Consider the following 25,298-nt stretch of genomic DNA (forward strand, 5'->3'; position numbering starts at 1 on the left):
GATTTAGTGTACCGGGGATTTTTCATTCTGCTAAAGGTGAGGAAGAGTCTTAAAGGTAACATTCAGCTCCTCGGCACAATAGGACCATAAAGTAGAGAAGCTAAAGAGACAGGCAATCGTGGGGAAGCAACAGATACAGACGAGACAACAGAGACAACAGGCAACAGGAGAGTACGTGGCAACAGAGGCTACAAGGGCCACTGAGAGACGGTCCAGATGATAATGATACGAGGTCACTAGAGGGGGAAAGTATGAGAGACAGAGAGAGAGAGAAGCAGAGGTAGAGAAAAACTGGAATGAGGGTATCGTACTCGTATAGCGTGTATGTAGAAGATGGGGAATGGGAGGGGGAGGAGGACGGAGTGGGGGTGTCACGGGTCATGCACATAGCCGGGGTCACGGGAAGGGAGACCAAAAGAATTAAGAAGCGTGGTAAGAGAGGATAAAAGGATAGGCGTCGAGGTATACAGCACCGATCACGCACCCGCCGGCCGCTCTTCCCCGTCCAGGCCTCTTATGCAAGCGAGAACGTCCCTGGGCTGATGTAAGGCATTTGCAAGCGTTGGCAGGGGTCGACGGCAGGCAAGCTGGGTTCAGTAGGCCGAGTGACTTTCACCCTTCTCCCTCCTCCTGCTGCTGCTTCTCAATCCTCCTGCTGGCTGTCAAGTTAAGCTGCAGGAGGCGACGTACTGGCGGATGATGAGAAGTGTTGTGTCCGATGTATTTTGTGGAGGTGATATTTAAATGTTGTTTGTGGGCCTTTTTTTTTTTTTTTTTGCTCTTTCTTTTTACATTTGTGTTGACAGGTGTCTAATGTGTTTCGGGGAGGTGTTATTTGTTTGTGTTTATTTAGTTGTTTGTTTGTTTTCGCATTTCTGTTGCTCAGTAAACGGCAGCTTCGGGTTTAGACTCAAATAATGTTCTGTTTTTGTTTCTTTTGTCTTCTTTTTTTTCTTTCCTTTTCCCCTTTCATTTCTATTTCCATCCCGTTTTGTTCCTTTTTCCTTTCCTTTTCCATCTTCATTTATTTTTCCATCCTTTTTTGTTCATTGTACACCTTCATTTCTTTTCCATCCTTTTTTTTATTGTTCACGTATTTTCCTTTCCTTTCTCTTCCTCTAATTTCTGTTCAAGTTCTACGGTATAATCTACTTCCGGGAGGTTGAGGAAAAGCAAAACAAAAACGCAGCGGCTTAAAAAAACGTTCCTTACACCGACTCTATACTTACGTTGTCACTTAATAAACGTTCGATCCAACTTCGACTTTCCAAACAAACTGTAACTTAAGTGTCCGAATAAAACAAACAAACAAACAAGATATAAACAAACAAACAAACAACAAAACAAGTCACATCGCGCGGCCGAGAAAACAGAATGATGTCGCAAGTTGTTTTGTATTTTCCTGTTTTCCCCATTGTTTGTAAGTTTGTTCGTGTGTTTGTGTATTCAGCCTCAGCGTGATAAGTGTGTTAATGCGGCTGTGAGGAAAAGAGGGAGGAAAATGGGGAGGAAAAGAGGGGGGGAGGGGGTGAAAGCTGCATTTCTCTCTCCCTCTTCTCGTATCTCCCTCCCTCTCTCTATTCCCTTTTTCTCCCTCCCTCTCTCCCTCCATCCCTCCCTCCCTCCTTCTGCTTCTTTTGGAGTGTGTGTGTGCGTGTGTGTGTGTGTGTGTGTGTGTGTGTGTGTGTGTGTGTGTGTGTGTGTGTGTCTCTCTCTCTCTCTCTCTCTCTCAGCAACGGTTGAATAAGAATACGATTACTACATAGATATAAAGGTCACGTCTAACTTTATGAGACAAGCGCCACTGACCGAGACAAAACAATAAGAAAACAATAAGAAGCATAGATTAAAGACGAGAAGGTATTGTAGTGGATTGTAACGGTATTCGATTCGCCCTTAGTAACAATCAAGTTCCCTTTCTTTTGTCTCCTGCCGTTTTTCTTCCCATATCTTATCTTAGGAATGAATAATGTGGGAGTGAGACGAGGTTAAGACGTGTATGTGTGTGTGTGTGTGTGTGTGTGTGTGTGTGTGTGTGTGTGTGTGTGTGTGTGTGTGTGTGTGTGTGTGTGTGTGTGTGTGTGTGTGTGTGTGTGTGTGTACGTAAAAGAAAGAATAGAAGAAGACAGTGAAAGGAAGAAAGAAGAGAGGAAAAGAAGTAAGGAAGGAAAGAAAGAAAGAAAGAAAGAAAAAAGAATGAAAGAAAGAAAAAAGGAGAGAAAAAAAGAAAGGAGAAAGAAAGAACGAAATGAAGAAAGAAAGAAAAGGAAGAAAAAAGGAAGAGAGCAAGAAGAAAAGAAAAAAGAGAGAACACACACACACACACACACACACACCACACACACACACACACACACACACACACAAAGCAGACAGACAGGTAAGGAACGTAGCATATATGTACAGTTAGATTACCAATGCAAGTATGCCACGCCAAGAAATCAAGAAATAAATATACGTAGACACATTCCGAAATAAAACATATGCTGCAAGGATTCAAGTTGGGTAACGTTCTATACCTTCTGGATACGTTTTTTTTTTTTTTTTTGCATTCGAGTGTTGTAAGGAGTGGAAGATAATCATGGTAAGAAAATGAAGTAGTGGAGGGAACAGAACCACAGAAATAAGACAAGGAAGAAAAAGATTGAAAAGAAAAAAAAAGTAAGAAAGATAATCATGGTAAGAAAATGAAGTAGTGGAGGGAACAGAACCACAGAAATAAGACAAGGAAGAAAAAGATTGAAAAGAAAAAAAAAGAAAAAAGTAGAAAAGAAGAAAAGAATGAGGAAAGGCAGCAAAAAGAGACAGAAAGAAAGAAAGGAAGAGAAAACGAAAGAAAAAGAAAGAAAGGAAGAAAGATAGGAAAGAGGGAAGAAAGAAAGAAGGATAGAAGAATGAAAGAAAGAAAAGGCAGAAAAAAGGAAAGAAAGTAATTAAAAGGCAGAAAAAGAAAGAAGGGGAAAAAGGAAAGACAGACAGAAAGAAAAAGAAAAAGAAAATAAAGAATGAAAAATGAAAAGAAAGGAAAGAAAAAATGTAGAAAAGTCATAGAAAGAAAAAGAATCAAAGAAAACAAACAAAAGGATGAAAAAATTAAGAGAAGACGAAAACATATGTAAAGAAAACACACAAATTAATAAAAAAAAAACTCAGGCGACCAAAGAAAGCTAACTGAAGAGCGAGCAAGTATAAAATAAATACATGCAGCAAAAACACACTCGGAATAAAATATAAAACCGACTCCCCCTGGACGCTCCCCAAACACAGGTGAGCACAGGTGAGCACAAACAGGTGTGTCTCTCTGCAGGTGTGGAGACGCAGGCGGACAGGTGTGAGGAGAGGAAGAATGGCGAGGAAATGAAGAAAGGAAAAAGAACAAAGAAAGACTATGAAATGAAGAAAAAAAGAAGAAAGAAAGAAAGAAAGAAAGAAAAAGCAGAAAGACTAGGAAAGGAATAAAGAAAAACAGACAGAGAAAAAAAATAGAAGGATGAATAGAAAAAAAAACTATGAGAGAAGGAAAAAATAGGAAAGAAAGAGAGAAAGAAAGACAGACATAAATAAAAAAATGAAAGGAAAAACAGAGAAAAACTATGAAAGAAAAAAAAGACAGAGAAAGATAAAAAGAAAGAAGGGAAGAAAAGAAAGGTGTTAAAGAAAACCCAAAGAAAAATCAAAACAAAAAGACACACCCAACACAACAGACTCCAAACCCTTTTCCCGCCAAAGCCATTGTTACCAGAAGCCCGCACCAACGCCACCACCACCACCACCACCGCCTCCCGCCCTGCCAGTCCTACCACCACCACCACCACCACCACAACCTTGCATCACCTCCCCGTCTACTCCACCTCACACCTGCTCAAATTAACCACATATCCACCTGAGCTTACGAAATTAAAGGTAAATGTAAATAAGTGTGTTTTTCTGTCGCTCCCTCGACGTGAAGTAAAATAAAAGAAAGTTGCACGAGAAATAGAATGTGTTGGTCGCTGTTTGGTGTGTGAGGTTGGCAGCCCTGAGCCTTGTGCCCTCTCGGAAGGTTTGCTCTCTCTCTCTCTCTCTCTCTCCCTATTATCTCAACCTCCTCCTCCTCCTCCTCCTCTTCCTCCTCTTCCTTATATCCCTCCTTTCCTCCTCCATCTCCTTCGTCTCTTGGTCACACATTTACCTCTCTCCCTCCCTTCCTTCCTCCTCTTTCATTCTCCTTTCATTCTTTCTCTCCCTCTCGCTCCATTACCTGAACCTCCTCCTCCTCCTCCTCCTCCCTTCTCCACCTCCTCCCGCGGTCTCTTCTTCACCTGTGTTCCTCTCCTCCTCTCCTTCCTTCCTCCTATTCCATTCTTCTTTCAATCTCTCTTTTCCCTCCCTTTCTTTACCTCCCCTTCTCGGTGCACTCCTTCACCTCCCGTGGCCTCTTCTTCACTTGTATTCCTCTCCTCCTCCTCCTCCTCCTCCTCCTCCTCTTCCTCGGCGTTCATTCTTCCCACAGCCTCCCTCCCTGCCCTCGCCCTCACGTCCTCTACAGGTGGGGTCATTAGGATCCCTCTCAGGTGTTACGAGGGTCAGGTGTAGGGAGGGAGAGGAGGAGGAAGGAAGAGGGAAAGATAGATATAAAGAAAGAAAGAAAGAAAGAAGGAAGGAAGGAAAAAGAAAGACTATGAAAGGAATAAAGAATGAAGGAGAAAAGAAAGACTAAGAAAGGAAGAGAGAATGAAAGAAAGAAAGAGACAGACAAGAAGAGGGGAGGAAGGAAGAGAGAAAAATATATATAAAGAAAGAAAGAAGGAAAGAAAGATAGAGAGAAAGAAGGAAGGAAAAAGAAAGACTATGAAAGGAAGAAAGAATGAAGGAAAAAAGAAAGAAAGACACAGATGGAAAGAAAGAAAAAAAGACAGACAAGAGAAAGACAGGAAGAAAAAAAAGAAATAAAAGAAAGAAAAGAAAGAAAGCCAATGAAAGGAAGAAAGAAGGAAAGACAGAAATAAAAAAAAATAAAAGAAGAATAAAAAAAGACAATGAAAGAAAGAACGAGACAAAAAAAAAAAAGAGAAAGAAAAAGGAGGAAAGAGGGAGATAAGAAACAGGAAGGAAAGTTGGAGGTGGGAGATAAAAGGCGATAAAAAAAGAATGAAGAAGAAATCAGAGGGTAACGATGAATGATATTATGGTTTCTCTCTTTAAATCTATCTATCTGTCTATCTATATATCTATCTATATTGTGTGTGAATTTCTCCGTCAATCAATCTATCAGTCTATCTATATAGTGTGTGTGTGTGTGTGTGTGTGTGTTAGTTACAGGTGGGATCAGATACGAGAGATTTCGATACTACATAGATGAGAATCCAACTCTCTCTCTCTCTCTCTCATAACGTAATAACTGTGCCACACCTTACTTTTTTTCCCTAACTACTTTTTTTGCAGGTATAAAATCAAACGCTAATTAGTTCGCAGCGTGGGAGGAAACAATGAGAGTCTCCCATAGTCAACGTTCCACCGTGTTCTCTCTCTCCCCTTTCGCTTCTTCCTCCGTCTTTTTCAATCATGTAATCTTCCCCTATCTTCGACTTCTTCCTTTACAATAATCATCTTTCCCTTCTTCTCCTTCTTACATTTCCACATCTTTTTCAATTCTCCATTTCCATCTTTCTCTTCTTTTCCTTTGCTGTACTTTTCCTCTTTTTCGTCTTTTTCCTTTTCCAATATCCACCTTCCTCTGCTTCTTCTTCTTACCCTTTCTTCATCTTTTTCCTTTCCCATTTCCATCTTCCTTTTCTTTTCCTTCTTTTCCTTTCCTTTACTTTTTGCGTTCTTTATATTTTTCCTTTTCCAATATCTATCTTCCTCTGCTTCTCCCTCTAACCCTTTCCTCATTTTTTCCCTTTCCCCATTTCCATTTTCCTCTTCTTTTCCTTTCCTTTCCTTTTCGCGTTCTTCATCCTTTTCCTTTTCGTATCTGTGAATTCCGTCTTTTTTTCTCTTTTTTTTTCTATTATCCTTTTATCTTTATTTTTGTTTTGCTGTTTTTTCTTGTTGTTGTTTACGTTTTCTGGTTCCTTTTCTTCTCCTTACTACCCTTTCTTCTTTTTCCTTTTCTATATAACGTGAATTCCATCTTTTTTATCTTTCCTTTCTTTCTTTCTTTTGTCTACGTAGCCTATATCTGAGTTTTGTTGTTTTTGTTGTTTTCTTTTTTGGGGGGTCGTGAAGTACCGTTTGCCTTTTTTTCGATGTTATTTTTTTTGTGAGTTGTCTAGTTTCTCGTTTTCTCTCGTGCATCGGTTATTTTTTTGGTCTTTTATTGTTTAACCTTTCACTCTCCCGTCCCTTTTTTTTTATTTCTCACCACGGCGCAATTTGATCTCTCTCTCTCTCTCTCTCTCTCTCTCTCTCTCTCTCTCTCTCTTTGACTATATGTATTGTTTATAGGCTTATCAAACTCATTAACTGTCTGTCCGTCTGTCTGTCTGTCTGTCTGTCTGTCTGTCTTCTATCTATCTCTTCTGTCTTTTTGTATATCTTTATTAGTCTGTATGTTCGTCTGTTTGTCTTCCTGTGGCGTCTGTCTGTCTGTCTCTCTGTCTGTCTGTTTGTCTGTCTGTTTGTCTATCTGTCTGTCCATCTCTTGTCTTTTTGTCTCTCTTTGTACATCCGCTTGTCTTCCTGTTGCGTCTGTCTGTCTGTCTATATCCGTCTGTCTGTCTGTCTATCTGGCTGTCTGTCTGTCTGTCATGGAAAAAGGGCACTAAATGGTTCGCGTTTACCACAATTTCCCGTAAACAAACAAACAGGAAGAGAAGAAAACAAAGAAGCCGGATCATCTGTTTTTCGTCTATCACTGTTTATCCTTCTTGCTTAACGCCGTGTGTGTGTGTGTGTGTGTGTGTGTGTGTGTGTGTGTGTGTGTGTGTGTGTGTGTGTGTGTGTGTGTGTGTGTGTGTGTGTGTGTGTGTGTGTGTGTGTGTGTGTGTGTGTGTGTGTGTGTGTGTGTGTGTGTAGAGAGAGAGAGAGAGAGAGAGAGAGAGAGAGAGAGAGAGAGAGAGAGAGAGAGAGAGAGAGAGAGAGAGAGAGAGAGAGAAACCATTCCTTCAACAACAACAAAAAAAGGTACATTCACACCTAGTTACCTGCCCTTTCATTTTCTTTTTCCTCTATTCACTGACTTTCATCACCCCCTTTCTCCTTCTCCCCTTTCTGATCTACTCTTTCTTTCGCTTTTTCCTTTTCCATCATCCTTTCCCATCACTTTTATTCTCTCTCTCTCTCTCTCTCTCTCTCTCTCTCTGTTCTTCTTCTTCTTCTTCTATTACATTCTTACTCTTTATTTTCTATCATGTATGCCTTTGTCCTTCATTCTCCTCCTTCATTTTCTTCGTCATCGTTATTTTCTGTTTTATTTACTTCGTCCGCGTCTTCGGCACTTCCTTTCTGTCTTAACATGTCGTATAAATTAGTTTAGAAATGCAGTCGTTAATTCAAGACGTGATCCCGTCTTTCCTTTTTACAATGCTAATGTTTTACCTGACTTATTGCAATTCCTCGAAGCCGTTTTTATATTTTCTTTCTTCCTGTGTTTTATTATTTTTTTTCCTTCCTTCTTTCCACATTTTCTCTTTATTCTTCTTACCTCGATTTCTCACTTTCCCTGTCTCCCTTCTTCACTTTCGCTTAATTTTCCTTTCCTCCTCCTCCTCCTCTCCTTTCCCTTTCTCTGTTCCCTTCTTTTTTTTCGTATGTTACCTTTCCCTTTTCTTCCATCGTTATCTTTTTCTATATTCCCTCTTTGACATATATCTATCTTTTAATCCTCTATCTTTACCTCCCTGTTTTCTTTTCCCTTATTCTTACTCTCTATCTTCATCCCTCGTCTTTCTTATTTGTCTCTTTTCTTCATTGTCTAATTTCCTCTTGATCTTTATCGGCCTCATTTATACACCTCCTTTAGTTACCTTCTCAGTGTGTGTGTGTGTGTGTGTGTGTGTGTGTGTACATGGCTAATGATGAGGTGTTTGTGTGAATAGCAATGTGTTCGTGTTTTGAAAGGCCGATGTGTGTGTGGGTGTGGTTGTTGATGTGGACGTGTAAGGAATGATGTGTACCTGAATGTATGTATGTATGTATGTATGTATGTATGTATGTATGTCCCCCGACACACTAAGACACAAACAATGACCGTCACATTAGCATAACGTCAACACGTCCACCACACAAACAGTACCAGTGTATACATATTTACTTTTTTTTTTTTTTTGCATACTCGGCAACCACCCCAAACAGGAATAGCTGTACTATATACTTCATTATGCCTAACAGTAAAAGGATAATTACTTGCATCACAATTAGCACACACCCCACGAGGCCCTATTTTAAGTGCTGGTAATTCTATTCTCACCGTAACGGAACTTTCAATGTCCCCACTTCGTTGTATAGATTAATGGGAAGAGCAATTAATGAATACCTTCATCTCTATTCTTTTACTCTTTTCCTTTTTTCCTTTCCCTGTGTAGTTTATCTTCTGTCCCCCCTAAAAAAATACCTTCATCTCTATGCTTTTACTCCTATCGTTTGTCCTTTCCCTGTGTAGTTTCTCTTCTGTCCCCCCTAAAAAAATACCATAGTACACTCAATAGGTAAACGAGAGTAACACCCACTAATCCTATACTTAATAAATGCATATCTTTGTCTCTATTTCTTTTCTTTTTTCTTTGTTTTTTCCCTGCCCTCCTCCGCTCAAAAAAAATAATAATGACGCAATACACGCAGTAGAAGACGAAAAAGACGGAGAACGAAGGAAAACGAAGGATAAAGAACGAGGAAGAAAGAAGAAGAAAGAGGAAAAAAGGAAGAAAAATAGAGAAAGAGAACAAAAAGAAGAATAAAGATAATGGAGAAGGAAAAAGAAGGAAGATGAGAAAGGGGATAGGAGAAGAGAAAACAAAAAGAAAAAAGAAAATGGAGGAGGGAAAAGAAGGAGAAGGAGAAGGGGATAAGAGGAGAGAGAACAAAAGAAGAAAAAAAGAAAAAAAAGGAGGAAGAAAAAGGGGAAAAGAGGAGAGAGAACAAAAAGATGAAAGAAAATAGAAGAGGGAGAAAAGGAAGGAGGAAGAGAAAGGGGATAAGAGAAGAGAGAACACACACAAAAAAACATCCCCATATTTCAAAACTACTCAACACAACACCAACCCTTACGATCTCACTATGAAAACAAACACATCACGCACAAACACTCTCAGTAAGAACGAAAGTCACCTTCATTAGCCAGACAGAAAGGTGAGACGTCGCTCGCGCACCTGCCTCGTTAGCTTGATGAGTCACAGGTGAGTATGGCAGAGGTGTTCGTAACGTGAGGGGCAGATCAGACGCGCTTAAAGGTTGGTGGATGGGAGGGAGGAGGAGGGAAGGGGGGGAGGGGGGATTGTGGAAGTGGAAGGTAGCGAGATGGAGGTGGTGGAGGCCGTGAAGGTGGATGTGGGTGGTGGTGGAGGGGGGGTTGAAGTGGACTAATGTGAAGAAAAGTGGTGGTGGAGGGTGGAGGAGGTGAAGGTGTGTGTGGAAAGTGGTACAGGTGTGGTGGCCGAGAGGTGGAAGATAGCGAGATGAAGGTGGTGGAGGCTGTGAAGGTGGAGGTGGGTGGTGGTGGGGAACTGAAGTGGACTAAAGTGAAGGAAATTGTGGGGGATTGAAGGTGAGAGTGAGAAAAGTGGTACAGTTGTGGTGGGCGAGAGGTGGAAGGGAGCGAGATGGAGGTGGTGGAGGCTGTGAAGGTGGAGGTGGGTGGTGGGGGGAAACTGAAGTGGACTAATGTGAAGGAAAGTGGGGGAAGGAGAGAGAGAGAGGGAGGTCGCGTGAAGAAAAATAATGAGAGATGATGATGATGGGGGGTGGGGGGGGAGGGAATTGTGGTGGACTGATAGAGAGAAAAAGAAAATGTGGAGAGTGAGATGCGGCGAGGAGATAAAAGATGATGGAAGCTGTTCAGATAGATGGGGGATGATGGTGGGGGTGATAGAGGGGGGGGGTTAATGGGGAAAAGGGGGGTAGGGGAGAGTGATATGGTGGGGAGAATGTAATGGAAGTGTCGTAATGGGGAAAAAAAGGGGAGAAAGAGATTGGGGTAAGGTTATGGTGGACGTGATGGTGGGGGTGGTCGAAGGGGATGCATGGAGAAAGGGGGGGAGGGGAGAGTGATGTGGTGGGAGAAATGTAATGGAAGTTTCGTAATGAGGAAAAGAAGGGGAGAAAGAGATTGGGGAAGGTGATGGTGATGGTGGTGGTGGTGGTAGTGGTGAAAGGAGACATAGAAAGGGGGAGGAGAGAGTGAGAGAAATGTAATGGAAGAATGAGAGAAAAAGAAGGAGAAAGAGAGAAGGGAAGGTGATGGAAGGTGATGATGGTGGTAGTGGAGTAAGAAGGAGATAGAAGAAGACGGAGAGGGAGAAAGAAGAAGGAAAAGGAAGGGAAGAGGAGGAAAAGGGAGAGAGAGAAGGGGAAAACAAAGAAAAAGAGGAAGAGAAGGTGGTGATGGTGGTGGAGGTGGAAGAAGGAGAGGGAGGAAAAAAGGAGGAAAACGAAGGGAGGAGGAGGGAAATGGAGAGAGAAAAGGGGAAAAAATAAAAAATGGAGGAAGAGAAGATGTGGTGGTAGTGGAGGTGGAAGAAGGAGAGGGAGAAAAAAAGAAGAAAAACGTAGGAAAAAGGAGAAAGAAGGGGGGAAAAGGAGAAAGAGAGAAAGAGAAGGGGAAAAAAGAAAAATGGAGGAAGAGAAGAGGTGGTGGTGATGGTGGTGGTGGTGGAGGTGGAGGTGGACGCGTGTGGGTGGAAGGCTTCAAGGGTGGCCAGCATGATTTATTTTAACAAGATTCTTTTTTTTTTTTTCACCGTCACAGTCTCGATGTCAAGCCTGGCCTTCGTTATAATATTTTCTCTCCCTCCTTGATCTTATGGCCTGTCTGTCTGTCTGTCTGTCTGTCTGTCTGTCTGTCTGTCTGTCTGTCTGTCTGTCTGTTTGTCCATCCGTCCGTCTGTCATTGTCTGTGGATGCATATATGTGTGTGTGTTTATTTACCTGTCTGTCTGTCTGTCTGTCCCTCCGTCCGTCTGTCATTGTTTGTGTGTGTGTGTGTGTGTGTGTGTGTGTGTGTGTGTGTGTGTGTGTGTCTATTCATCTCCATCTGTCTGTTTGCCTGTCTGTCTGTCTGTCTCCATTTGTATCTGTCTGTTTGATTGATTCTCTCTCTCTCTCTCTCTCTAAGTCCCCCATTCGTCCACCTCTACCCTTTCCCGCCCCCTCCGTCCCTCCCTTTCATCCTTCACCGCTCCATATGAACAATTTAAGAGGCGGGAAGCAAGGTGGAAATGGGCTGAGTAATATTATATAAATGCCGTATGAAGGAGAGAGAGCAAAAAGATATCTCCACTCACGATCCCTTACCTTTCCCCACAATCCCTTACCTCACCTCACAAGTGGACGACGTTAGTATGTGAGTGTTTACCTCGGTTTTTTTTATGCATTTTGAGAGGCTTGGTTTTTTTTTCACTCTCTCCTTACGTATCGGGCCGCGGAAGGAAGGGCGGGGCGGTTTCTTAAGGTCTAAATTATATTGTTAGTAAGGCCCTGTGTGTGTTTGACCCTCACACACACACACACACACACACACACCATCTTCCCCTCACTCCACCGTTCCTCACAATCCCTTGCCTAACCTCACAACTCCTTATCCTACATCACAAGTGGTATTTAAGGCGTTAGTATGAGTGTTTACCTCGTTTTTTATGCATCTTGAGAGGCTTGTTCTCTCTCTCTCTCTCTCTCTCTCTCTCTCTCTCTCTCTCTCTCTCTCTCTCTCTCCTCACGTATTGGGCCGCGGGGAGGGAGAAGTGAAACAGTAAAGCGAGCGTCCTCGTTTCGAATACCTGATTCATCGTTTGGGTTCGATTTCGTTGCCGCCTTCAAACGGAGAGGCAAGGACGGTGAGAGCCGGAAGGAGGGAGGAAGAATGAGGAGATAGAGGAACGATGATGAAGGAAGAAGAGGGGAGTAGAAGAGGAAGAAGAAGGGAAAAGATGGACGAAGAAGGAGACAGAAGAAGACGTAGAGGGAGAAAGAAGAAGGAAAACGAAGGAATAAGGAGGAAAATGGAGGATGAGAAGGAGAAAAAAGGAAAAAGGGGAAAAGAAAGGAAAAAGAAGAAGAAAAAAAGAGAGAAAGAACATGAGGGAAAAAGAAGTAGGAGAAAGAAGGAGGATCAAGAAAGGAGGAAAAAGAAGGGAAGACGATAACATGAACATGAACAACAAGAAGAACAAAACCAAAACAAGAAAAGACGAATGAATGAACGAACGAACAAATGAAAACCAGAAAACATTACCAACACAAAAAAAAGGAAAGAAAAACAAGAACGGGAAAACAGAGCAAAGAACAACAACTCCAACGAGACCCCAAGACGAAGAACAACAGAGAGTCGATCGAGATCAAGACAAACAGGAGAAAACAAACGGAAGACAGCGGGATAAACGTAGCGGACAATGGAGAGTGAAACCGCGGACCGAGATGAAAGTGGAGACAAGACAAAGAGGGAAAACAGGAAGGCAGCAGAAAAGTACACGATGGAAAAAATAAGAGGAAAAAGAACGAGGAAAGAAAAATTAGAAGGAAAACAAGCTGATGAAAGTGAAGGTAAGAAAAGTACTCGACGAAAAATAGTAAAGAAAAACGAGATGAAAGGATAAAGAAAGGAGAATGGAATAGGAGAAACGAGATGAAAAGAAAGATAGAGAAAAATGGATTGAGAGAAACGAAAGGAAAGGGAAGACAAAACAGAGAGGGAAAGCAAGGAAGAAGAAAAGTAGTCGATGAAAAATAAAGAAAAAACGAGATGAAAGAAGAAGAAAAGTAAAAGAAGGAAAATAAACGAATGAAAGTAAAGTTAGGGAGAGAAAGAAAGCAGGAAGGCAGAAAAGTACCGAACGTAAAAGCAAAAAAGCAAAAAACGAGATGATAAAAAGAAAAAGAAAGAAAATGAAAGTGAAAAGACAAAAAGGGAAAACAGTGAGACAGAAAAGTACTAGACAAGGAATGAAAAAAAGAAGAAAGAAAAGAACAGTGAAACAATGACTCTCCACATATCAACACGAGGACTTTGGGAGGATGAAGAGGAGGAAGAGGAGGAGGAGGAGGAAGAGGGAAGAAAGGGAGAAGGAAGAGGAAGCAATGGGGAGGAAGAGAGCCACCTGTGTTCACTTCTGTCACCGTTACCCTTATGGCCCTTACGTGACCACCACCACCACCACCACCACCTGTAACGTAATCACCTCCCCACCATTAGCATAACCATCATTACCTCTACCGCAAGCACTACCACCACCCCTTACCTTACCACTGACATAAACACCACCACCACCACCTGTAACGTAATCACCTCCCCACCATTAGCATAACCATCATCACCACTACCTCAAGCACCACCACCACTACCATAATCACCACCACCATCACCAGGAACATAGTCACCTCCCCAACCATTAGTTTAACCATCACCACCACTACGACCACCATCTACCCTACCACAAACAATCACCACCACCACAATCACCCTCGCCATCTACTCTACCACTAACGTCATCACCACAACAAGCACCACTATTATTATCACCACTTCCACCACAACCTCTCCACCACCACCATCACCAATCTCACGACCACCACAATCACCACTACCAACATTGCAATAACGACCAACACCAACGCTATTACAACCACCACCATTCTCCCTGTCACTACCTCACGAAATAACTACTACTACTACTACTACTACTACTACTACTACTACTACCACTATCACCAAAGACAATAAAATAAATAGCAGTGGCGCAGGAATCACCACCATCACCATCACCAACACCATCACCATCACCATCACCACCATCATCACTCCATCACAGCCCTTACAATCCCTCGATAACCACCACTAACTCTACCACTACTTTCCCCATCGTTATCATCTACCACAACTCTCTCTCTTCATAACAATCACCATAAATCACACCATACATCACCACACATAACAGGAAACCACTATACCATCAACACCACGCGGAGTTCGAACCGACATCACAACGAGAGGTATTGACAACTATTATTAGGAACGTATTGATAGAGTCGTATACCTGCCATTACCACCACCACCATCACCACCTTCAACACCACCAACACCACCAGGTAAAGTCATGTCACCTTCAAAAACCTGCTGAGAACTGCGAGCCGCGTGGGAACAAGGGGAACGCACACACACACACACACACACACACACACACACACACACACACACACACACACACACACACACACACACACACACACACACACACACACACACTTTTTCTCTCCCCCACACCAAATTTTCTCTCTCTCTCTCTCTCTCTCTCTCTCTCTCTCTCTCTCATGCCCACGCCGCCCACGGATGCCACGACGGTAAGGTTCGTGACCCAGCATCCGGAAGAGAGGAGGAGGAGGAGGAGGAGGAGAGGGGGATGTAACGGGGGCGTAATGATGGAGTATACCTTGTCTGTGTGTGTGTGTGTGTGTGTGCGTGTGTAGATAACGAGGGCGATAGACACACGAGAGACAGGGAGGAAAAAAAAGGTGCAGCTGCTTCACACACACACACACACACACACACACACACACACACACACACACACACACACACACATAACACACACACGAAGATTCCCTCAAACATAACAAACTGCGCATTAAAAACGTCCTCTCCCTCTCCTTTCTCTACCCCCCTCTCTCTCTCTCTCCCTCCCCCTCCTCTCCCTTACACCTAATATCTCTCCCTTACACATATACGCATCTACTAAAAGTAGCTCCCTCCCTCCCTTCCTCTCTTCCCTATTCCTCCCTTCCTTCCGTCACAACATTTCCGCTTGGTTGCTAGCCCGGAAAATAAGGAAATCACATATATATATTTCTCCTCTTTATTCTCTCTCTCTCTTCCTATCTGTCTATCTATGAGTCATATTCTTAAACATTTCGGATCCCCAAGCACACACATTTGACAAGGCTTTCGTGGGAGTTGCAAGCATTTCCAGGGGTAGTTTCATGACCCTGGTGGTAGTTTGATCTTTCTTCTGTACCATGAACCTGATAAACACTCCTTGGAATACTAGTGAGCTCCGTTTTGGCCTTTGTAATAATGGATGCGAGAGGTGGAAGCGTCTGAGGATGCCGACACATATATCTCTTTCTCTCACAAAGGAAGACAACAGAACGAGCCAAGAATGACGATCAGCCTTGCCAGATTATCGTACTCAGGGGATAGTATTTACCGGTTTCTGACGCCTAAGATTATCGTACTCAGAGCATAGTATTTACCGGTTTCTGACGCCTAAGATTATCGTACTCAGAGCATAGTATTTACCGGTTTCTGACGGCTAACTATTGCCAAGAAACATCATGAATTAACTATTTTAACGATAGCTATAAGTGAATCTCGTTACTAGGGCCCAGGAGACAGTTTTTGGGGAAGTCGGTATATATAAGAGGCTGAGTACGACAATCTGGCAACGTTGATGGCGATTAGGAAACAAGACAAATATAATGACAGGCAAGACAAGGAGCTGACGAGGAGGGAAATAACACAAGCACCATAAGTTAATTAGGAAAAGTATGTCGACGTAAGAAGGTCTGCACGTCACCTAGAATGATAATAAAAGGAAATAGTGATGTTATTGTGAACCTTGAATTTAAAACAAAGGTGTGTGTGTGTGTGTGTGTGTGTGTGTGTGTGTGTGTGTGTGTGTGTGTGTGTGTGTGTGTGTGTGTGTGTGTGTTGAATTTACCTACACGCCCTTGCTTCCTGCCTCCTCCCTACCTCCTCCTCCTCCTCCTCCTCCACCCTTTCCTCCGATAACGCCCTTCCCCTCTTCCTCCCTCTCCCCTTCCCTCCCTCATCTTCCCTCTAAAGACAAACGGAAACGCTCTAGTGAGGCATCCGTACGTTATGATGATGATGATGGTGATGATGGTGATGATGATGATGACGAAGATGATGAAGAATAGAAATGCATACCAATGAAGACAAAAAAAGAATGGTTTTAGTGTAAACGGAATAAATGAGTGGACAAGAAAGGAAAAGGAATTGAGAAGGGAAGGAAGGAAGAAAGGAAGGAAGGAAGGAAGGAAGGAAGGAAAGAAGGAAGGAAGAAAGGAAGGAAGGAAGGAGGAAAGAAGCCACGCATTGCCCCTAGGATGGAAAGGGAGAGAGAGAGAGAGAGAGAGAGAGAGAGAGAGAGAGTAAAATGCTACGAAAAAGAGAAGGATCATGAGACGGGAATACCGAATCAAAAAGGAAGAAAGAAAAAAAAGAGAAATCGAGAGGAACGGAAAAGGAAGATAAAAGAAAGTGAAGAAGGCGATATCAGAGAGAGAGAGAGAGAACCTTAAAAGTGCTGATCACGCGTGTCAACAGACCATGAGCATTCTGAACAGCGAGAGAGAGAGACAGGACTTTCTCTCTCTCTCTCTCTCTCTCTCTCTCTCTCATTAAAACCCGCAACAACCCATTATTACCTTCTCCCCCCCACCCCCACCCTCACTCCTGCTAACAAACCGCCCTTGCACTAACAAAGCTTTCGCTCTATTTCAACTATTTACAAGGGGGGAGTAATTATATCTCCCCCCCATCTCTCTCTCTCTCTCTCTCTCTCTCTCTCTCTCTCTCTCTCTCTCTCTCTCACGTGGCTGGAGTGAGAGGGAGTGAGAGGGAGTGAAGGTTTAGTTGACTCGTTGGGTGAACTTAAAATGGGGTAAAAGTGAAATATTTGTGCTGTGTGTGTGTGTGTGTGTGTGTGTGTGTGTGTGTGTGTGTGTTAATTAAGTCATTGCCTTTTTTTTGAGGAGCTTTGATACCTGTTCTGGCTCAATAATAAGTTTCATTATTTTCGCATCGCAGTCATGTTTCTCTGATCTTTATTTCCTCTTTGTCTTTCTTTGATACACTTTTTTATTCAATTTTCCATCAGTTTCTTATCTTCGCTTCTCTTCCTCTCGCTCTCTCCTGTTGATTTTGCTTTCTTTGTTTTCGTTTCCTCTCTCTTCCTTTCTTTTTCATAGTTTTCCGTTCCTTTTCTCTTTTTTCATTCAGTTCCATCCCTTAACTTGTCCTATCCCGTCCTTTTTTCAGTCCTTTACAACTTTTCTCTCCCTCCTCCTCCTCCTCGTCGTCCTCCTCCTCTTCCTCTCTTCCTTTCTTTTCCATTGTTTTTTATTTCTTTTCTCTTTTTTTATTCAATACCATCCCTTAACTTGTCCTATCCCGTCCTTTTTTCAACCCTTTTCAACTTTCCTCTCCCTCCTCCTCCTCCTCCTCCTCCTCCTCTTCCTCCTCCTCCTCTTCCCAATCTTCAACACTCTCCTTTGCATGGCTTCTCTCCTCCTCCCTTAACCTACACGTCATATCTTCACTCTCTGTCAGTCTTTTCCTTCACTACTCTTCAGACTCTACCTGTGTGTCTTTTTCCTCCTCCTCAACTTCGAATTCAACCTGTCTTCTTCCCTCAGTCCTCTTCGAACCCTACTTGTCTTCTTCGCTAACTCTTCTCTTAGAACTCATCCTATCTTTTCCTTTTTCCTGCTCTTCGAATTCTACCTTTTCCTGACGCTGTTTCGAACTCAATCCTATCTTTTCCATCCTCCTCCTCTTCGAACTCTTTTCCCTCACGCTTTTCCGAACTCATCATGTCTTTTCCTTCCTCCTCTTCTTCGAATTCTATCTTTTTCCTCACGCTTTTCCGAACTCATCATGTCTTTTCCTTCCTCCTCCTCTTCGAACTCTTTTCCCTCACGCTTTTTCTAACTCAACTGGTCTTTTCCTTCTTCCTCCTCTTCGAACGCTGTCTTTTCCCTCACGCTTTTTCTAACGCAACTTGTCTTTTTCTTCCTCCTCCTCTTCGAACTCTCTTTTCCCTCACGCTTTTTCTAAAGCAATTTGTCTTTTCCTTCCTCCTCCTCTTCGAACTCTCTTTTCCCTCACGCTTTTCCTTCCTCCTCCTCTTCGAACTATCTTTTCCCTCACGCTTTTTCTAACGCAATTTGTCTTTTCTTTCCTCCTCCTCTTCGAACTCTTTTCCCTCACGCTTTTCCTTCCTCCTCCTCTTCGAACTATCTTTTCCCTCACGCTTTTTCTAACTTATCCTGTCTTTTCCTTCCTTCTCTTCGAACTCTTTTTTTCCCTCACGCTTTTTCTTCCTACTCCTCTTCGAACTCTCTTTTCCATCACGCTTTTTCGAACTCACCCTGTCTTCTTCGCTAACTCCCCTCTTCGAGCTCGGCCTGTCTTTTACCTCACTCCTTCTGGAACTCTACCTACTCTCTTTTCCTTAACTCTTCTTCAATCCTCTACCTATCAATTTTCCTACACTCTTCCTCGTTCCTCTGTTTCTTAAACCTATCATCACCTCGGTCTAACTCTCTCCTCCTCCTCCTCCTTCTCCTCCTGCACCTTCTCTTTCTCCTTCTCCTCTGCCCTCCCTCTCACCCTCAGAAATGCTAGGGGTGCTGAGTCCAGGAAATTAAGAAGGGGGGTTGATAGCTAACGGGACGGGAGCAAGGTGTGGCAAGGCGGGTTGGTCACTGCGGGAACACGTTAGCAGCCCTGACGAGTGTGTGTGTGTGTGTGTGTGTGTGTGTGTGTGTGTGTGTGTGTGTGTGTGTTGTATTGATGTTCCCTACACACGCAGATTAGTGAATAATTAGTGTACACGGATCGATGTATGTGCGTGTTTGTGTACGAATTTTTATGTGTAGGTTATCCTGTGTGTGTACGTTGCATAATGAACTTTTATGTAATTTTATTGATCAAGGCATAGGAAAAAATATGAGTGTGTGTGTGTGTGTGTGTGTGTGTGTGTGTGTGTGTGTGTGTGTGTGTGTGTGTGTGTGTGTGTGTGTGTGTGTGTGTTATGGTGTGGTCGTCCTTGTAACACCCACGCACACACAAGAACCTGTACATGTGTGTGTGTGTGTGTGTGTGTGTGTGTGTGTGTGTGTGTGTGTGTGTGTGTGTATGAAAAAATGGTCACTATAATCAACACAACCACACTCACCACCATAATTTACCTCCACCACCACCACCACCACCACCACCACCACTACCTCATTCAACCACAACCCATCTGCGTCTCATCTCCCTTTTCACGGACCTCAACCACCATCACCACAATCACCACCACCACCACCACCAATCACCATTACCACTGTACACAAAAACTTTTCCATCACCACCACCACCACATTCTCTCTCTCTCTCTCTCTCTCTCTCGTCTATCTGCCTATCTATCTATCTATCTATCTATCTAGCGGTCTTCAATCAATATCTCTCCATCTCCTCATTCTCATTTTTCCTTTTTTTCTCTCTTCTCTCCTTTATCTCCTCGTCCTTCACACACCTTGCTTCATCAAAACGAGTCGAGGTAAAATTCCCCGTTTGTTCTATTTACTTATTTCCTCCTCCTCCTCCTCCTCCTCCTCCTTCTCCTCCTCCTTCTCTTCCTCCTCCTCCTGGTTCAACCTATCGTAAGGGTGCGGGTTTTTGTAGCACACCCGACAAACCTGTTACGTGGAGATGACTGTGTGTGTGTGTGTGTGTGTGTGTCTTGTCAGTGGTTCCTCCCGTTTCCCCTCCCTTCGTTTTTCCCTCTTCTCCTTCGTCTCCTCTCCTCCTCCTCCTCCTCCTCCTTTTCTCCTCTTCCCATCCCTTCCATAATCTCGACCTGTTTTCCTGTTTTATTATCGTGGTTCCTCCTATCTCCCTTCCCTTGAAAGGTCCATCTCCTCCTTCGTTTCCTCTCCTCCTCCTCCTCCTCCTCTTCTTCTTCTTCTCATCTCTTCAATAACCCCGACCTATCTTTCCTCTTTTTTCATCTCCTCTCCTCCGTAATTATCCGTCTCCTTCTCTTCCTTTTCATTCTATAACTGCATCTTTTCTTCCCACCTTCGTCTTTTGTCTTCTCTCTTTCGTAACGCATCTAATTCTTTCACTTTTCATTCCTTCTAAACCACAAACTCTTCTCCATTCCTCTTTTTACTAATCTTCTCTTTGTTTTCTTTTCATAATGTCTCCACTTGGTCCCTTTCTTTGTTCTTTTTATTTTCATTTTTTCTTATCAACTCGCTTTCTATACTCTCTTAAGTTATCCGTATTATAACTATTTGGTTCTTCTTCCCATTCTCTCATTCCACAACCTTTCTTTTTCTCCTCTATACAGATTTTAACCTTAGTAACTCTCCTTCATTATTCTCTTGTGTAAGTTATCTTTTTTTTTTTTACAGTAGAGGAATCAGTTCAAGGGCATAAAAAAAGGTAACAAATGTAAAAAAAATAAAAAGCCCGCTACTGCTTCCTTTCATAACTCTTCCCTGTCCTTCTCTTCCCCTGTTACTGCCCCGCATTTGCCTCTTCTCCTTCTTCTCCTTCCTCCTCCTCCTCCTTGTCCCACTTCATATAACCTCTCCCCAGCTTTCATCTCCCTCCTCCTCCTCCTCCTCCTCCTCCTCTCTCTCCTCCTCATCTAAACAGGATCGACCGGCCCGCTGGATGGCACGGTTGGCTGATCGACTTATTGACAGACTGATCAATTGGGCGATAGTGTGCCCTTGGCGTGTGTAGGGGAACGAAGGTCTTGAGTGTATGCTTTCTGACACACACACACACACACACACACACACACACACACACACACACACACACACACACACACACACACACACACACACACACACACACACACATACAGACGGTAATTATCAAGGAAACTCCGCACACTCGCTAGATGGAATAAGAGAAAGAGAGAGAGAGAGAGAGAGAGAGAGAGAGAGAGAGAGAGAGAGAGAGAGAGAGAGAGAGAGAGAGAGAGAGAGAGAGAGAGAGAGAGGAGAGAGAGAGAGAGAGAGAGAGAGAGAGAGAGAGAGAGAGAGAGAGAGAGAAAGAAAGAAGGAAAATAAAAAAGTTTGACAAAGAGGCAGACTGAAACACGCACACACACACACACACACACACACACACACACACACACACACACACACACACACACACACACACGTACACAAAACACTCCTGACATTATACATTTTTCCTCGGAGACACAAAACGAAACAATGAAAACGTGAAGAAGAAAAGTCGATTAACGCAACGGAACTCGAGACAAAAAAACAAACAAAAAAATCATTATAGAAACCAAAGGGCAAGAAAACGTCGGCAATCACTCAAGGACGCCACAACAAAGACTCCAACACGTCCTTTCAAGCCTAAAAAAAAAAAAGAGAGAGAGAGAGAGAATAACACAGAGAGCATGCTAGTCACACACAACTGATGACCAAGTTCGAGCGCGCCTCAAGAGGATGGGCTGCAGGAGATGAATAAAAGAAGAGGATGGATAAGTGTTCATTCACATTCTTCATCAGCCCGAGGGAGTGAAAGGGAATGAGAAGCCGGAAGGGAAGAGAAGGAGGGAGGGAGAGGAAGGGAGGGTGGGTAGGGGAGGCAGGTGAGAGGAAGAGAGAGAGGGGGAAAGAGGAGAGAAGTGAAAGAGAAAAAAGGGAGAGGAATTAAAAGTAAGGGAAGAGAAGGGAAAGGAAGAAAGGAGAGAGGGAGAGGAAGGGAAGGTGGGGAGGGGGAGGCAGGTGAGAGGAAGAGAGAGAGGGGGAAAGAGGAGAGAAGTGAAAAAGAAGAAAGGGAGAGGAATTAAAAGTAAGGGAAGAGAAGGGAAAGGAAGAAAGGAGAGGGAGAGGAAGGAAGGTGGGGAGGGAGGCAGGTGAGAGGAAGAGAGAGAGGGGGAAAGAGGAGAGAAGTGAAAAAGAAGAAAGGGAGAGGAATTAAAAGTAAGGGAAGAGAAGGGAAAGGAAGAAAGGAGAGAGGGAAAGGAAGGGAGGGTGGGGAGGGAGGAAGGAGGTGAGAGGAAGAAAGAAAGGGGGAAAGGGGAGGAGAATAGTGGAAGAGAAGAAAGGGAGAGGAGTTAAAAGTAAGGGAAAAGAAGGGAAAGGAAGGAATGAGAGGAAGGATGGAGAGGGGAAAGGGGAGGGAGAAGGGAGATAAAGGTAAGAAAGAGAAAGGAATGAAATTGAAAGTAAGGAAAAGAGAAGAAACGAGCAAGGGAAGGAAGGTAAGAGAAGGGAAAGAAAAAGAAGAGAAAGGGAAAGAAAAGAAAAGAATGGAAGGAAAGAGAAGGGACAGGATAATACAGGGAAGGGAAGTAGATGAAAAGATGAAGATGGGAAGGGAAGGAGAGGGAAAAGGAGGGGAAGAGGTAGAAAGGAAGAAAAAGAAAAGAAAGGATGAGATAGGGAAGAAAAATGGGAAGGGGTGGAATGAAATGCAAGAAAACAAAATGAAACGAAAAATGAAAGGAAATAAAAATAAAGGAGAAGAGAAATGAGGAAAAGAAACTAGAACAGACGTGATAGGATAAAGAAGAGAAGAGAAAGAAGGGACAGTATGGCAGAGGAAGAGAAAGCCGGGGCGTGCAAGGGAAAGCGTGAGGGGGGAGGGAGGAGGAGGGGGAGAAGAGGGGGGGGGGGCAGGTAAACGACACAGGTGAGCTGGGAAAGTGAGGCAAGGACGGCCGCGGATGTCACCTGACCGGGCTTGAGGGAGACTAGGTGAGGAGGAGGAGGAGGAGGATGTGGAGGAGGAGGAGGAGGAGGAGGACGAGAAGAAGAAGAAGAAGAAGAGAGAGAGAGAGAGAGAGGAGAGGAACACGGAAAAATTTTAATGAACTACTAAGGACGCTTGCCACACCTTGCTCTCTCTCTCTCTCTCTCTCTCTCTCTCTCTCTCTCCATAATGACACGCACATGCACGCCAATCTGTTCCGTCACTTACGTACACACACACACACACACACACACACACACACACACACACACTCACGAGGTCAGCCCAGGTGTGACGTCACGTGGGTCAGGTGTTCCAGGTCAAGAGAGGTCAACGCACTGGCCAGGTCACGGTCAAACGAGTCTCCAGGCTTTCACTGCACTCGACCTCCCTTCCCTCCCCCCCCCTCCCTTACCCCTGACTCACCCCTCCTACCCCTGGCCTCTCTCTCTCTCTCTCTCTTGTCTATCTCTCTCTTTTACCTTCCTTCTGTCTTATGTCTTCCTTTACCTTCTTGTCTTAACCTCCTCCTCCTCCTCTTCCTTCTCCTCCTCCTCCTCCACTGTCTCCGTGGCTTGTAAAAAAAGGTGGTGATGATGGTGATGATGGTGTTGATGGTGGTCGTGTTGATAGTGGTGATTAAGGGGCTCGACATTTACCGTATATGAATAACAATAGTAGTAAAAGTAATGATGATGATGATGATGATGATGATGATGATAATGATGATGATAATGATGATGATGATGATGATGATGATGATGATGATGATGACGATGTAATAAAAACGGCAAAAATAAAAACGGGGTCATTGCATTATACGACCGTCACACTGCAGGAATGTAATACAGAAATCTCTCTCTCTCTCTCTCTCTCTCTCTCTCTCTCTCTCTCTCTCTCTCTCTCTCTCTCTCTCTCTCGTCACCTGTGCAACATACAAGATCCGCTGCTGACGTCATCCTAGAAACCAGCCAATGAGAATTAAGAATCGCCTCATGACGTCACTTTCACCCCGTCTCTGGTTCTTTCTGGCTTTCTTTTCTCCCTAACACGTGGACAGAATAAAGAGTGATACAGGGAGGAGGAGGAGGAGGAGGAGGAAGAGGAAGGGTACGGAGGAAGGAAGAAAACTGGAGGAGGAAGTGAAGAGGAAGAGGTAAAGTAAGGGATAAAGGAAGGAAGGAAAGAAAGAAATGGGGAAAGGAAAAATAGAAAGGAAGAGGAGGAGAAAGAATACGGAGGAAGGAAGGAAAGAGGAGAAGAAATGAAGAGGAAGAGGGAAAGTAGGGGATAAAGGAAGGGAGGAAAGTATGAAACAGAAGAGGGAAGAAGGAGGATGAAAAGGAAGAGTAGGAGAATAAGGAAGGGAAGAAGAGAGGAAGGAAAGGAGAATGACGTAAGGGGAGGAAATGGATATGAAGGAAAGTGGAGAAATTGCAGGAAAAGAGAAGGAGGAAAAGATGAACAAAAGGAAAAAGAGGAATGAAGAGATGAAAAGAAGAATGAAGCAAGATGAATGGAAAAGAAAGGGAATGAATAAGAGAAATGAAAGACATGAGAGAGGACATGAGGGAGGAAGTGAATGGGGGAAGGAAGGAGACCAGAGGGGAAAAAGGATAAAAGAAAATAGAAGGAAGAGGAGAAATGAAGGAAAATGACATGAGGCGAAAGAAAAGGGTGAGGAAGGAAAATATGAAAGAAAATAATGGTGAGAGAAAGACGAAAGACGATGTAGGAAAATAATGAAAAGAATGAAAGTAGAAGGAGGAGGAGGAAAGAGGAAACACCAGACAAAAGAAAAAAGTGATGAAAGAAAGAGAGTAGAAAAGAGAAGGATGGGGGAAGGAAGAAAGAAGAAGGAGGATGTAGAAAGAGAAGGAAAAGAATGAAAGGAGGAGAAGGAGGAGGAGGAGGAGGAAAGAAGAAACACCAGACAAAAGAAAAGTGATGAAAGAAAGAAGTAGAAAAGAGAAGGATGGGAGGAGAAAGAAGAAGAAGGATGTAGGAAGAGAAGGAGGAGACCGGATGTGTGGAGGCGGCGCGAGGGGGAAAGAATACTAAGGAGAGGAGGAAGAAGAAGAAGCGGGTCAGAGGGAGGGAGAGAGAAAGCAGAGGACAAGGAGGAAGAGAAGGAGGAGGAGGAAAAGGACAAAGGTAAGCAAATGAGGGGAAAAGAAAATAATACAAAAGAGGAAGAGAGAGAAAGCAAAGGAGAAAAAAGAGGAAAGAGAAAACGGGTAAAAGTAAGGAAAATAATGAAGAATAAAAACTAATGGAAAACAGAAATAGAGGAAGAAAAGTTAACTAAAAATAATGAGAATGAAAGAATGATTACCTCTATACCTAATTATCTACCTGTCTACCTGTCACATACATACATACATACATACACACACACACAGATGCACATACACAATAGGAAAATAAGCACAGGAAGAGGGAGGAAGAAAGTCGATTTGAACCCGGATAAAGTACAAAGTCTAAATGTCAAATCGCCGGCCGCCACGCAGCTTAAAAAATGATTATAGCGAAGTAGCAACATTGCGTAAGAGGTTCGCAAAAGGTCAGGGAGTCCATGCAAAACAAGACCGGGGTTAAAATGTGTAGTAGTAGTAGTAGTAGTAGTAGTAGTAGTAGTAGTAGT

This window comes from Eriocheir sinensis, chromosome 43 (genome assembly GCF_024679095.1).
Source record: "Eriocheir sinensis breed Jianghai 21 chromosome 43, ASM2467909v1, whole genome shotgun sequence".
Taxonomy (NCBI): Eukaryota; Metazoa; Arthropoda; class Malacostraca; order Decapoda; family Varunidae; genus Eriocheir; species Eriocheir sinensis.